This window comes from Balaenoptera borealis (assembly GCF_965194805.1).
Source record: "Balaenoptera borealis genome assembly, chromosome: 11".
Classification (NCBI taxonomy): Eukaryota; Metazoa; Chordata; class Mammalia; order Artiodactyla; family Balaenopteridae; genus Balaenoptera; species Balaenoptera borealis.
In genome coordinates, this window is record NC_138868.1 from 68,467,036 (window position 1) to 68,482,591 (window position 15,556).

Sequence of the window (15,556 nt, forward strand, 5' to 3'; positions counted from 1 at the left end):
ACAGAAAATTTCACAATTTGTATGGAAACACAAAAGATCCTGAATATCCAAAGCAATCTTGAGGGAAAAAAACAGAGCTGGAGGAATCAGACTCCCTGACTTCAGATTATACTACAAAGCTACAGTAATCAAGACAATATGGTACTGTCACAAAAAACATAGATATAGATCAGTGGAACAGGAGAGAACGCCCAGAGATAAACCTATACACCTATGGTCACCTAATCTATGACAAAGGAGGCAAAGATATACAATGGAGAAAAGACAGCCTCTTCAATAAGTGGTGCTGGGAAAACTGGACAGTTACATGTAAAAGAATGAAATTAGAACACTCCCTAACACCATACACAAAACTAAACTCAAAATGGATTTAAGTCCTAAATGTAAGACTGGTCTCTATAAAACTGTTAGAGGAAAACATAGGAAGAGCCCTCTTTGACATAATTCACAGCAAGATCTTTTTTGACCCACCTCCTAGAGTAATGGAAATAAAACCAAAAATAAACCAATGGGATTTAATGAGATGTAAAAGCTTTTGCACAGCAAAGGAAACTAGAAACAAGATGAAAGGACAACCATCAGAATGGGAGAAAATATTTGCAAACGAATAAATGGACAAAGGATTAATCTCCAAAATATATAAACAGCTCCTGCAGCTCAATATTAAAAAAGCAGACAACCCAATCCAAAAATGGGCAGAAGACCTAAATAGACATTTTTCCAAAGAAGACATACAGATGGCCAAGAGGCACATGAAAAGCTACTCAACATCAATAATTATTAGAGAAATGCAAATCAAAACTACAATGAGGGCTTCCCTGGTGGCGCAGTGGTTGAGAGTCTGCCTGCCAATGCAGGGGACACGGGTTCGAGCCCTGGTCTGGGAGGATCCCACGTGCTGCGGAGCAACTGGGCCCGTGCGCCACAATTGCTGAGCCTGCGCGTCTGGAGCCTGTGATCCGCAACAAGAGAGGCCACGACAGTGAGAGGCCCGCGCACCGCGATGAAGAGTGGCCCCCGCTTGCCGCAGCTGGAGGAAGCCCTCGCGCAGAAACGAAGACCCAACACAGCCATAAATAAATAAATAAATAAATAAAATTAAAAAAAAAAAAAAAAAAACTACAATGAGGTATTACCTCACACAGGTTAGAATGGGCATCATCAGAAAATCTACAAACAACAAATGCTGGAAATATTGTGGAGGAAAGGAAACCCTCTTGCACTGTTTGTGAGAATGTAAATTGATCCAGCCACTATGGAGAGCAGCATGGAGATTTCTTAAAAATCTAAAAATAAAAGTATCATATGACCCAGCAATCCCACTACTGGGCATATACCCAGAGAAAACCATAATCCAAAAAGACACACACACCCCTAATGTTCATTGCAGCACTATTTACAATAGCCAGGTCATGGAAGCAACCTGAATGCCCATTGACAGACGAATGGATAAAGAAGAAGTGGTACATATATACAATGGAATATTATTCAGCCATAAAAAAGTAACGAAATTGGGTCATTTGTAGAGACGTGGATGGACCTAGAGACTGTCATACAGAGTGAAGAAAGTCAGAAGGAGAAAAACAAATATCGTATATTAACGCATTTACATGGAATCTAGAAAAATGGTGCAGATGAACCAGTTTGCAAGGCAGATATAGAAACACAGATGTAGAGAGCAAACCTATGGACACCAAGGGGGGAAAGGTGGTGGTGGGATGAATTGGGAGATTGGGATTGACACATATACACTAATATGTATAAAATAGATAACTAATAAAAAACTGCTGTTTAAAATAAAATTCAAAAAGGAAAAAGAAAAAGTATAAATATTTTGAATCGTATACCAAAAAAGAAAATATATTTATATTTAAATAAGCATATGAAAATATGTTCAACGTCATTAATTATATAGGCAATACAAAATAAAACCACAATTAATTACTACTTTACACTAAAATAAAAATACAATAATGCCAAGTATTGACGAAGATGTAGTGCAATTGGAAACCCTATACATTGCTCTGGGTAATGTAAGATGCTATAATGATGTGGAAAAGAGTTTTTTAGTTTCTTATAAAGTTAAACATACACTTATTATATTTTTCAGCAATTCCACTCACTGGTAGATTACCCTAAAGAGATCAGAACTGATACCGACAAAAAGGACTATGACCAGGAGTAGCAATCAGTGTTCAGAGAACAGATCCCCTGTACTTGGAGGATAGGTCCTTTTTGCTCACCCCGGCTCCCTTAAGCTGTGTGCAAGCTGCTCCAGGAACAGGTGACAGCTACCTGCTCTGTGGTGGGGGTGGTGGATGGAGTATGTGTAGCTGCTACTGTGCTAAAAGCTGAAATTGATTCCAATTAGCCACAATTTACCTCCAAGTTTTCCCCAGGAACTTTTAAGCCTTCAATAGATTCCAGAGTTCCAAAATGAATACATCTGTCCCTGTAATTATGTCTAGTTGGAGGAACAGAGTCCTGGTGCTTCCTACTCTGCCATCTTCTCAGACCCGTGTTCCCTATATTGATTGCTTCTTGTATGTTAAAACATCCATGTGTTTCTGGAATAAACTTAACATGGGCGTGATGTATTATCCTTTTTAATTTATATTTTTTTGAATTTGATTTGCTAATACTTTGTTTAGAAGTTTAATCTTTTTATGGGGAAATAAATTTATTTTTCTTTCTTGTAATGGCTTCAAGTTTTTGTTATAAGAGCCTCATGAAATGAGTTTTGAAGTATTCTCTCTTTTCCCCATTTTCTAGAATACCTTTTTAAAACTGATATTACTTCTTCTTTTAAAGTTTGTAAGAATTTACTGATGAAGCTATCTCGGTCTGGAGATATCTTTTGCAGCAAGTATTGAATTAGAGATTCAATTGCTATAATAGATATTTAGATTTTTTAATTCTTCTTGTATCATTTTTGGGAGGCTGTGGTTTTTCTAGTCTTTCAACAGTTTCATCCAAATTTAAATATTTGTTATTTTAAAGTTTATAATACTCTCTTGTTATCCCTTCAATAGTTTTAGAATCTCTAGTGAAGTCACCATTTTCCCTCCTATTATTGTCTTCTGTACCTTTGTTTTCTGTGAACAACCTGGCTAGTGGTTACAAATTTAATTAGTCTTTTCAAACAAATAACTTTTGGACTTGTTGATGTTCTCTATTACACATTTGTTTTCTGTGTCACTGATTTCTTTTCTTGTCTTGATTAATTCCCTTTTGTCATAAAGTTTATGTGTTCAGTGGGATCTTCCTCCAGCTTCTGAGGTCATTGATTTTCAGTCTTTATTCCTTTCTTTTGTATGGCTACAGATTTCTCTTTAAACATGATTCCAGTTAAAATCACACATTTTCATATGCTTTATTTTCATTAGCACTGGGATCAAAGTATATTTTAATTTCCATCAGAGTTGTTCTTTGACCCATATAGTATCTAGATGTATATTGCCCAATTTCCAAATATTTGAGGATTTCCTTGTTGTTATTTATTATAGAATTCTAAGTTTCCCTCTATTTGGAGATCATAATCTGTATGATTTAATCAATCACAGATTGTTGAGGCTTATTATATGACCCAACTTATGATCATTTGATAATATCTCGAAGACCATTTCAAAACAATGTTTATCCTACAACTGTATGGCAGAGTTTTCTATAATTAAATTTGTTAATTATATTTAAATCACCTATATGATTTTTAAAAATTGTTTTGTCTGCTTGAGCTATCCATAATTGAAATAGATATGCTAAAATCACCCACTCAGTGAATTTTTCTAATACTCTTGTTGTTAATTTTTGTTTTGTAGTTTGTTTATTATATTATTATATATTAATTATAATTTTATAGTTATTTTTTGTTTAAAAGCTGTGTTATATAGGTACATATAATTTAGAAGTTTTTCCATCTGCCCATTGCATTAACACTGTGATCATTATAAAATACACCCTCCCTTTATTTCTTGTAATATTTATTAACTTAAAATATACTTTGATTTGTGTTAATATTGTCATAAGGCATTTTTGGGGGTTAACATTAGTGTGGCATATTTTTTTTTCATCCTTTTGCTTTCAATCTTTGTTTGTTCCTATATTTAATGTATGCCTCTTATACACAGTATATAGTTTAGGTTTTTGTAATCCAACCTGACCACCTTATTCTGTTAAAAGAATAGACTCAAATTAAATAATATTAAAGTGAAATTATTGATATATCAGGTTTTATTTCCTCTCCTTACTCTTTGTTTTTTATCTGCGTCTTCTGCATTGTTTCTTCTTTTCCTTCCTTTTTCTCTTCCTCACCAGCCTTCTTTTGTATTAAAGTACTTTTATTTGTTCCACACTCTTGCAAGTTATGCATTATTTAATATTCTTGTAGTCATTATCCTAATGGGCCAGTTAGTTAGCTCTTGTCTCTTAGTTCCAAAGTTATCCAACTATACTCTGTTCTCTGATATGAGAGTTGGGATGCTGCAGATGGCATGTCTTCTTTGTCAAATAACTTTCTGTCAGGTTTGGCCCTGGAGAGTGATTGCAAGGTAGAAGTAGGGGAGGACAGCCCTTCCCCTATTTTTTTGTTTGCTGTTGCTGTTGGCATTTCTCCAGAAATGGTAGCAGCCATTAGCTCTAGTCTCTAGATTCTTTAAACATTGCCAGATGCAGCTTCAGCATGATGCTCACTCATACCAGTACCAGATAGACAAAGCCCCCATCTCAGTATTCAGAGTTCCAGTTATATGAGACCTCCACTCATCTCCAAATGCATTTATCATAACACATAACTCATAGGTTTCTTTAAAAATTAAATGATTTAAAGCATATAAGACATTAGAATGATACTTTAACTTCATAAGTACTATACAATATAATCCAATATTATTGATATATATATCAATATTTATCAATATCTAATATATATACCCCTTGGACTTGAAAGAGATATTCTATAAAAATGAATTTAATTACATTTTAAAATAAAGTCTAATCATATCTCATCATTAGTCATGAGAGAAACAGACCCTATCATTTTTGGAATCCTCAAAGTGTTGTGTTTATCATAAGATTTGTAAAATTATACATGAAAAGAACAATACATATCTTTATAGGTTCATGCATTCATAGGTAAGATAAATTCGGGTTTAATTTAAAATTATTAATTAGAGAGTTAAAAAAGTGGGCATGTTTAAATGTTACATATGATTTTGAAATGAATATTTTAAACAATACCTGTTTCCATGCAGAGATAACTTATGTTGAATCTTGATTTCAAAGGCTGATTTGTATTCAAAGAACATGTTATTCATAGCAAGAATTTTAAATTATACTCCGGAAAAATTCTTGCTTTAGTTACAAAACAAATTATACTAGTTGCTGAGAGAATGATAGAGCATTTCAAGGAACATAATCTATAGAATTAGATAAATTATTTAAGGTTAGTTCCCAATTAGGCTTAATAACATCAATAATTGACAATTCCCCAAACTCACAGCACAGCAAAAGTGCTTTATTCTTTTCAAAGGATTTTCTTTTTATTTCCTTATTAGATGCTCATATCAACTCTCTGAGGTAACTTGGGAAAATGTTACCCTCATTTATTGGATGAGAAAACTGAATCTTGGAGATGTCTGCAGACAGTTTGCTAGTCATATGAGTACAGTCATTACAGGATTACAATGAAATTAATGTTGTATTGTGGTCTCAGTGCCTATGTCATAGTCTGTGAGACATCATAACATTTTACTGTATGCACCCTTTTTTCTGGGTCCATATAGCCTAAAATAATTTATGAAATCAAGTTTACAAATGTACCATAACTAAATATAAACAAAAGAAACAAAGAAATAAGAAGAAAACAAAACAACAAAAACATAACTGTCATGACTATGCATTGAGGGAATTGCCATAAGGAGAAGATCTGTCAGTTGTTAAGAGAAACAAAAAGTGTGCTCTGAATTGAAACAACAAGCATTTCTCTGGCCAACAGGTTAAAATAAATAAATAAAAGAAAGAGAAAGAAAAAAAAAAAAAGGAAAGCAAGAAATCAAGAAAGCAATAACACAAGAAGAAAGAAAGTAAGAAAGCAAGAAAGAAAGCAAGAAATCAAGAGAGACAGATACTTCCAGAAAGGAAAAAATGATGGCATTATCCAGTGAATAAAATCACTGCCCATTTTCCCCTTTGAAATCAGATACAGAGCACATAAAACAGGCATCATGTAGCCAGGCAACTAGGCACTGCCAATATTAAAATGTGGGGCTTCCCTGGTGGCGCAGTGGTTGAGAGTCTGCCTGCTAATGCAGGGGACACGGGTTCGAGCCCTGGTCTGGGAAGATCCCACATGCCACGGAGCAACTGGGCCCATGAGCCACAACTGCTGAGCCTGCGTATCTGGAGCCTGTGCTCCACAGCAAGAGAGGCCGCGATAGTGAGAGGCCCACGCACCGCGATGAAGAGTGGCCCCCACTTGCCACAACTAGAGAAAGCCCTCACACAGAGGCGAAAACCCAACACAGCCAAAAATAAATAAATTAATTAATTAATTTAAAAAAATATGTACTTAAAAAAAAATTTAAAATGTGTAGAAAACTGTCCCTTAGATACAGCTGGACAGTGCCTGGAGGGATGAGCACTGAGGAAGTCTTAATGGAGAAATACTGCTCATCTCTCAGCATCAGCATCATCCTCTTCTTCATCATGGCTAATATTTCGATGTTCTAGGTTTAATGCCAAGTGCTTTAAAACATTGTCTTCTTCGTTCTTCAATGCAGTTCCATGAAGTAATTTGAATTTTTGTTTTTCATACTATAGATGAGAAAGCTGAGGATTAGAGAGGTTGAGTGATTTGCCTAAGGTAGTATTGCTAAAAGGATTACAATATGAGTCCTCTCTCTCAGATAAAAATGTCATACATCTAAGCTTCAAAACAAACTTTCTCTCGTAATCTAGATCTCAAACACTCAGGAGTTCAAAAATATGATGGCATCTTCACTTAACAGCAACTAAATCAAGTTATCCCAGAAAGGCAGATCATCTTTATATGATATCTCATATGGATCACATTGGAATTGCCCTCAGGACAATGACATCCCAGTGTGAGATGATGATTATGGATTTTACCCTAAATTTATCAAATTCAAAAATTGGGTCATATTTATTGATTTTTGTTATAGACTGTTTATGCCCCTCCCCCCCAAGATTCATATGTTGAAATCCTAATCCCCAATGTGGTAGCAATAGGAGATGGGGCCTTTCTGTAGGGGGATTATGGCATAAAGGTGAAACCCTCATGAATGAGATTAATACATTTTTTTTAAATGTACTGGTTTTATTTGATGTTGAAGGCACACACACAGACCACGTTTTACAAAGCATTCCAATTCATGGTCTCTGCTTCTGGCTTGACAAAAGATTCTGTTCATTTGCTGTGCCTCTACTTCCTGGCTTACGTTCTTGTCTTCTGTTAGACTTGAATGTGACTCAACTTAGGAGTAATATATCGTGAAACCCATCTGGGCCTTGGATTTACTAGGGCTTCTTTGCTCTTTTCAACCACAAAAGTGGAACCAGATCCTCAAACTCTGAGATTAGTGCATTTTTAAAGGAGATCCCGGAGAACTTTCTTAACCTTTATGCCATGTGAGGACACTGGGAGAAGATGACTGTTTATGAACCAGAAAGCAAGCTATCACCAGACATTAAATCTACCAGCATCTTGATCTTGGACTTCCCAGCCTCCAGAACCATGAGAAATAAATATTGGTTGTTTATATGCCACACAGTCTATGCTATTTTGTTACAGCAGCCAGAATGGACTAAGGCTAAATGGACTTTTCTACTATATTAAGTGAGGAATTTAGAACACATTTTACTTGTCTACCTACTCCTGAATCTTAGTTTAAAAACTTCAAAATTATGAACATTCATTATGACCAAATTATTCTCACATTCTATATCTTATAATTCTTGACATTTTTATTAGATCTGTAACTGTATTAATAGCAATTATCTAGGATTAATCCTGTGTTTTGTTATTATTACTACCAATGCTATATATTTTTTCCTGTTACAAGATTTTATATTTCTCAGTTAACTAGAAGTAAAATTCAAGCATGTTTTCAATATTTCAATATTTTAATATTTCAAATATATATTTATTTGTAAAGAAAATTTTATAGCTAATATATGCTTGAGCTCTATAATTATCTGAGCAGTTTCCCTAAGCTTTTTCAATAGATAGATACCTAGATATCTTTTCATCTTTGGATTTGTCAACATAGCTGTTGTTATTTTTACATCTAAGTCTATTCGCTCATTGATTGTGTGACCTTATTTCAGAGAAGCCATGTATTTTCATATCCTAGTTTGAATGTTAAATCACTTTATAATGTCATTTTAATGTAACTTTTGAACTATATAAGATTTTGAATCCACATAAGGTGCTAGTGATAGAAGGGTGAATAAGCCTTAAATCCTGCTCTCAAGGAATAAGCAGTAATCAAAGACAGGGCACACAGTCCAGACAGGTAAATTGCCCTTTATTTATTTATTTTCTTCTTTTTAATTTTTCTCTATAACTCCTCTCCACCCCCACACCAAGACTCTATTTTTTTAAAATATGTTTTCACGGGGACTGTGATGGTGAATGTGTTAAGTTGGTTGGGCCACTGGGTGCCCAGATATTTGGTCAAATATTATTCTGGCTGTGTCTATGAGCATGTTCTTGAATGAGAATAACATTTAAATTGGTAGACTGAATAAAGCAGATTGCCTCTCTAACATGGGTGGGCCTCATCAATCAGTTGAAGTCCAACATAAAATAAAAGGCAGACCCCCAGTAAGAGAAAATTCCACTTACTTTCCATGCTTTCAAGCTGGGACATAGGCTTTTTACTGCTTTTAGATTCAAACTGAAATTCCTGCTCTTGATGGCCATGAACCTGCTGGCCTTAAACTACACAAAGAAGGAGGCAAAGAGGGAGGGAGTTAAGAGGGACTCAGGTGACTGGCATCAGCAAATGCAAATACCTCTGGGGCGAAAACTTGTGAAATCTGCAGGCTGTGCAAGGCAGACGTGCTGGCCGTTAGATTCTCCAGTGGCAAAATTTGCTGGGTTGGCTTCAGAGTAGGTCACTGTGGACCACGATCACTCCCACTGTGCGGTTGCTATTGATAGCACTACTTTTTTCCCTTATTCCTAGTCATCTCTATAGGTCTCAGCTTTGCTGCTCTGGGTGGGGTGAAACCAAAGCAGGACCTTCTTTTGGGTCCCCAGAAGGCTGGGGAATCTTGTTTCTCACCCCACTTTTCTTTTCCTGGAGAGGAGAACTCTTTCTAGCTGGGAGGTTCCCTTTTGGCACGGCAAAGTCAGCTTGGGGGATGGGATGATTACAAGCAAAATGAAGCTGTCTTCCTTCTCTCCTTGTATGGTTATTCTTAGGATTTTGTTGCACTGTGTTACTAAAGTTTCTTAACTGGAATCTGGAGCTATCCCAGAGCTGTTTTTGTTTATGGATACATGTCTAATTGTTGATTTTTGTGGTGAGGTGGAGGCAGGGGTATCCTATGTCATCATTTTGGTGACATAACTCCATAAATCTCATACACACAGACACACACACACTCTCTCTCTCTATTGGTTCTGTTTCAATGAAAAACAATGACTAATACAGGTGCCATGTTTTTATTTAGTTTTGTTTTTATTTTTCTTTTTTACATTAGATAAAAGGAGAAAATTCCCAGCCCTTGAGATTGTGGCTTGTCATTAGCAGCACTCACTATCTACTTAGGTATGTGAGATCAAATACGATTCCTGGTCATATAAACCTGAAGTTTATATGGTACTTATGATAATTATATTTTATAGAAAGATAAGTTGACATTCAGAATATGACTTGATAGCTGATGTAGGTCTACCTAGAGATACAAAATGGGCTGATCATGAGGGGTGCACATGTTGTTATTCCTATGACAGTTATATTTCTCATAGTGAATTAATCATTTGTCATTCTGAATTCATAAGTATCTTAAGAGGTTGCTTAATGTGTGTCTACCTCTGAGATATTAATGTCCTCTTAGTGTGCTGATAAAAACAATGTGCTGAGCCAGCAAAACAAAGGACCATATCTGAAGCTTAGTAAATTCATCAAGATAGTGAATTTAACCCCCAGAGGCCTCTTGGCAGAATTACTATGTGCATTCCACAGGCAGATGATGCAGAGGAATCAACATTCCTTTTTCTCTAAACATGGGAATGAAGCATTTATTTTTCTTTTGAAATTTATATAAAAGATATAGGATGCAAAGGAAAAGAGGAAATCAAAGAAAACGTGTTTCAATAGTATGAGTAATTTCATTTATAATTTGTTTAATTAAAAAATAATTTATTTAATAAATAAATAAATAATCCATGAAGACTGATCTGTGTAATTATGCAGTATATAATAAAGTAATTAGCACTAGCATATAAGATCCCCAAGGGCAGTAATTGTGAAAAATACAACTTAATATCCCTGGAGCCAAGCACAATATTGACCACATGGTAGATGCTTAATAAAAATTATTAAAGAGATGAATATTTTAATGATAATGAACTATTATATTATAAGTAGATCACTGGTAAACAAATTGCTTAGCTGATAAACCATTTTTATTTTTGAACTATCTTGGACATTGTCCCCCAATATTATTCTGCCCATTGCCCCTAGTAATAAAATATCTGGATTTCAGCTGAGTACATGGTCTTCAAGAATAAAGATCTCATTTCATAGTTTCTTTTCAAGCAGGTGTCTCCAGCTAACAGTGTACTAAACAATGGCTTAAAATAGAAGTGTTTTGTAACTGATACAGGAAATTGTTTATTACTACTTTTTTTTCCCCTTTGTCCCTTCTCTATTTGTATCTTGAAATACAGATATGATGATGGTAACTGTAGCCCCCAGATGGTAACTTTAGCCCATGAGGAGGAGACTACATCTTGGGATTCAGAGAAATGAAATTCAAGGAGACTGAGTCTCTGAGTACTTAATGCTATGGGGTTGCCAGATAAGAACCAAACTTCTTAACTCCTAACTTTACTGTTTGAAAGAAATAAATTTTTTAGAGTCATTCTTAGGAACACCTAAATATATAAAACAAATATTAACAGACCTAAAGGGGTAAATAGACAGCAATACAATAATAGTTTGGAATTTTAATATCTTACTTACTTCAATGGATAGATTATACAGATAGAAATCCATAAGAAAACGGTGGTCTTAAATGACACATTGGACCAGATGGATTTAATAAGTATATATAGAATATTCCATCCAAAGGCAGCTCAATACATATTCTTCTCATGTGCACATGGGACATTCTCCAGGATAGATCATATGTTAGGCCACAAAACAAGTCTTAGTACATTTAAGAAGATTGAAATCAGATTAAGCAACTTTTCTGATGACAATTCATGAAACTAGAAATCAATTTTTAAAAGAAAGCTGGAAAATTCAAATATACATGGGGATTAAACAACATGCTATTGAACAAACAAAGGGTTAATGAAGCAATCAGAGAAGAAAGAAAAAATACCTTGAGACAAATGAAAATGGAAATACAATATATCAAATTTTATGAGATGCAGGAAAGCAGTTTTATTAAGAAGGAAGTTCATAGAAATAAATGCCTACCTCAAGAAACAAGAAAAATCTCAAATAAACAACCTAACATTGCACCTCAAGGAATTATAAAAAGAAAAACAAATGAAGCCCAAAGTTAGTAGAAGGAAGGAAATAACAAAGATCAGAGTTGAAATAAATGGAATAGAGACTAAAAGACAATAAAAAAGATCAGTGAAACTAAGAGCTGGCTCTTTGAAAAAATAAAATTGACAAATGTCTAACTAGACACACCAAGAAAAAATAAGAGACCTCAAATAAATAAGATTAGAAGTGAAAGAAGAGACCTTACAACTGATACCACAGAAATATAAAGCAACATAGAAGACTTATAAACAATTATACACCAATAAATTGGACATTCTAGGAGAAGTGGACAAATTCCTAGAAATATACAATCTTGCAAGACTGCATGATGAAGAAATAGAAAATCTGAATAAGCCAATTACTAGGATGGAATCAATTATCAAAAACCTTCCAACAAAAAAGTCCAGGACAGATGGCTTCCCAGGTGAATTCTACTAAACATTCAAGGAAGAATTAATACCAATCCTTCTCAAACTCTTCCAGAAAATAGGAGACTACTTCCCAACTCCTTTTACAAGACCAGTATTACCCTGATAGCAAAACCAGACAAGGATACCACAAGAAAAGAAAATTACAAGCCACTATTCCTGATGAACATAGATGCAAAATTCCTAAACAAAATATTTGCAAACTGAATTTAACAATACATTAAAAGGGTAATACATCATGATCAAGTGAGATTTATTCCAGGGATGTAAGGATGGTTCAACATCTGTAAATCAATCAATGCGACACACCACATTAACAAAATTCGGGATAAAAATCACACTATTATCTCAATAAATGCAGAAAAAGCATTTGACAAAATTCTACAGCCATTTATGATAAAACTCTCAACAAAGTGGCCATAGAGAGAATATACCTCAAAATAATAATGACCATATATGACAAGCCCACAACTAACATCATAATCAGTGGTGAAAAGCTGAAAGCTTTTCCTTTAATATCAGGAACAAGACAGGTATATCAACTCTCACCACTTTTATTCAACATAATGTTGGAAGTACTAGCAAGAACAGTTAACTAAGAAAAATAAGAAAAAGGCATTTAAACTGGAAAGAAAGAAGTAAAATTGTCACCATTTGCAGATAACATGGTACTGTAAATAGAAAACCCTAATGACGTATTGAATACAATACTGAATAGAAGTGGTGAAAGTGGGCATCCTAAACTTTCTGCTCTAAGGAGGAAATCACTCACTGTTCCTTCATTTAATATGGTATTAGTTATAGATTTTTTATAGAGAATTTTTTCTATTAAAAAAGAACAGTTTTCTTCTGTTCCTGATTTTGAGTTTTTTTTATCATAGATATGTTTTCTCTTAACTTAGTGGTAATACCAGTAACTTCAGAAAAATACATTTGTTTAGATATAATGTGTATATTATATAATATATGCATATTATGTATATATTCACACAGATAAGCAAGTGTGCATATATATATACATATATATGTGTACACATAGATATTTAAGTTGCTGCATTGCTATGTAAATTAATCAATCAGGCAGCTAGAAGAAGTTGACTTGTAGCAACAGTGAGCCACATAAGTTCATTTGAGGAAAAGCACTGTAGTCTCCAAGCAGAGACCTGAATCTGAAAGTGAATAATAGTCTTCAATGTGAACATCAAAGCAAAGTTTCCTCATCACATAGCCTCCTCTCCCAGTCACAACCACAATTGTACAATGGTAATCTTCTAATAATAGATGGAAAATAAAAGGCGCTTAGATCCCCATTTTAAATCTTAAAAGGCATATATTGAAATTAAAGCAGCATAACTCTAGACAAATTTACATCATCAATCTGTCAGTAATATGAATAAATTCCATGTTTTAAGCATTAATAAAAATATGACACTGAAGAAATGTGTCTCATTATTTATGTAGTATATTTTATCCAAGTTCAGAACTCTTAAGAGCCACAAACTGAAGTAGACAACAAATGATGAACATCAGTATCGGTTGCTGGAAGAGAGCTCTGATTAGATCTCTAAGTAACACTACATGTTCTAAAATTACTTGCAGAATACATCATTAAAACACACTGTCCGGTCAAATTTTCTTAACTAGAACAAGCAATTTTTTTAGTTTATTTCAAAACCAGTTTATTTCATCAAATCCATTTCCTTATTTACAAAACTGTCTTTGAAGAGTTGGATTGATGCTCATGAAAAAAAAAATCATTTGTAAAGACCTCCATGGAAAGCTATTCTGAAGTGTCTTTTGATAAACCATCATAGTATTAAGTAATCTTCATGGCTTGAAAATTTATATTGCTATTTTATATAGTCCCGTATTCTACAGTTTTAGTCTGAATCTTTCTCTTCTATCCTTTAAGATAATAGAACACATTTTATTATTGAGTTCCACATAGACTCTGTATATTCCAAAATAATTGATAACATAGTTGCCCATCTTTCTTCCAAAACATACTTACTTCCATTTTGTTTTTTGGATCATTGAAGAAGAAAGGATCCAAGGTTCATGTGGAAGCAGTAAATAGGAAGAGAGTAGGTGATCTCAGCAACAACTTTGGCCTTTATCTTATATTATCTTTATAATTCTCTTTATCCTAGTTGGGTCTTACTCTCAGACCAGCTACTTTTATCTGCTTGAGAACAATAATTGCTAAGCTTTGAGGCCATTCTAGTGCCTCTGCCACTGCCAATTCCCTTCCACCTCCACCACTAATATATAAGGCTCTTGGAGCAATGTGCTATGTGAAGAGAAATAGCTCATATCATCAGACAGGATACTAGTCAAGGGCAAAACCTTAAGGAAACATACGTGGCTCTGCTAAAACGTGTGTGTGTGTGTGTGTGTGTGTGTGTGTGTGTGTGTGTATACATTTCTAATGAGGATATTCTCATGATATTTCCTCTTCACTGCTTTGCATTTGGGGGCACTCCTTTGTGAACAAATATCTCCACTCTCACACTTATTTTAAAATACTTTCTAATCCAATCAAAAATTTCAACTGCTATTTTTTTCAAACTTTTGCTTTGGATGCTTTGCCACTAGCACTTTTGCCCTTTTTGAATCTTTCACAAATCAGGAAGTTTCCAGCATATAAAGAAGACCTACAAACCTGCAAAACTCATTCATTTTCATTTAACAAACACTTATTGAGAAAGTTGCTAGGTTCTGGGGAAACAATGTTGAGAAATCAGATATAAACCACCACTCTACTTTCTCTTATTGAAGTCTGGCTCTACGATCCTGACATGATTTCATCATGCAGTCACTGGATTTGCATTTTGACTTGAATTCTTGTGTTTGAACATTGGATTTTCCAATACAAAGTGACCTTGTCTGTCCCCATGGCATTTGATACTCTGAGTAGTCTCTGGAAATAAGTCCACACTCCAGCTCTTTCCCCCATGGCCAACATTCTACTTTAATCAGATTTGATTCTTTCCAACACATTCAATAACTCTTTTTAAAATAGTCCTCCCGTTACAGACAGTTCCCAACTTAGAATGGTTCGACTTACAATTTTTTGACTTTATGATATTGCAAAAGTGATACACATTCAGTAGAAATAATACTTTGAATTTTGAGTTTTGATCTTTTCCCTGGTGAGTGATAAGCGGTAGGATACTCTCTCAGTTGCTGGGCAGCAGCGGTGAGCCACAGCTCCTACTTAGCCGCATAATCATGAGGGTAAACAACCAATATGCTTACACCCATTCTGTACCCATACTCCACTCTGTTTTTCACTTTCAGGACAGTATTCAATAAAGCACGTGAGCTATTCAACAATTTATTATAAAATAGGCTTTGTGTCAGATGATTTTGCCCAAC

General features: G+C 34.6%; 1 long non-coding RNA gene across 1 annotated transcript; it reads right to left on the bottom strand.

Annotated features, from left to right (window-relative positions):
* Positions 1 to 3,829: 3,829 nt before the first annotated feature.
* LOC309605142 lies at positions 3,830 to 14,571 on the bottom strand. The gene is made up of 2 exons (XR_014231249.1): positions 6,596 to 14,571; positions 3,830 to 6,269 (listed from the first exon to the last, which is right to left on the bottom strand). It is a non-coding gene; the product is annotated as an uncharacterized lncRNA (long non-coding RNA).
* Between the last annotated feature and the right edge of the window lie 985 nt (positions 14,572 to 15,556).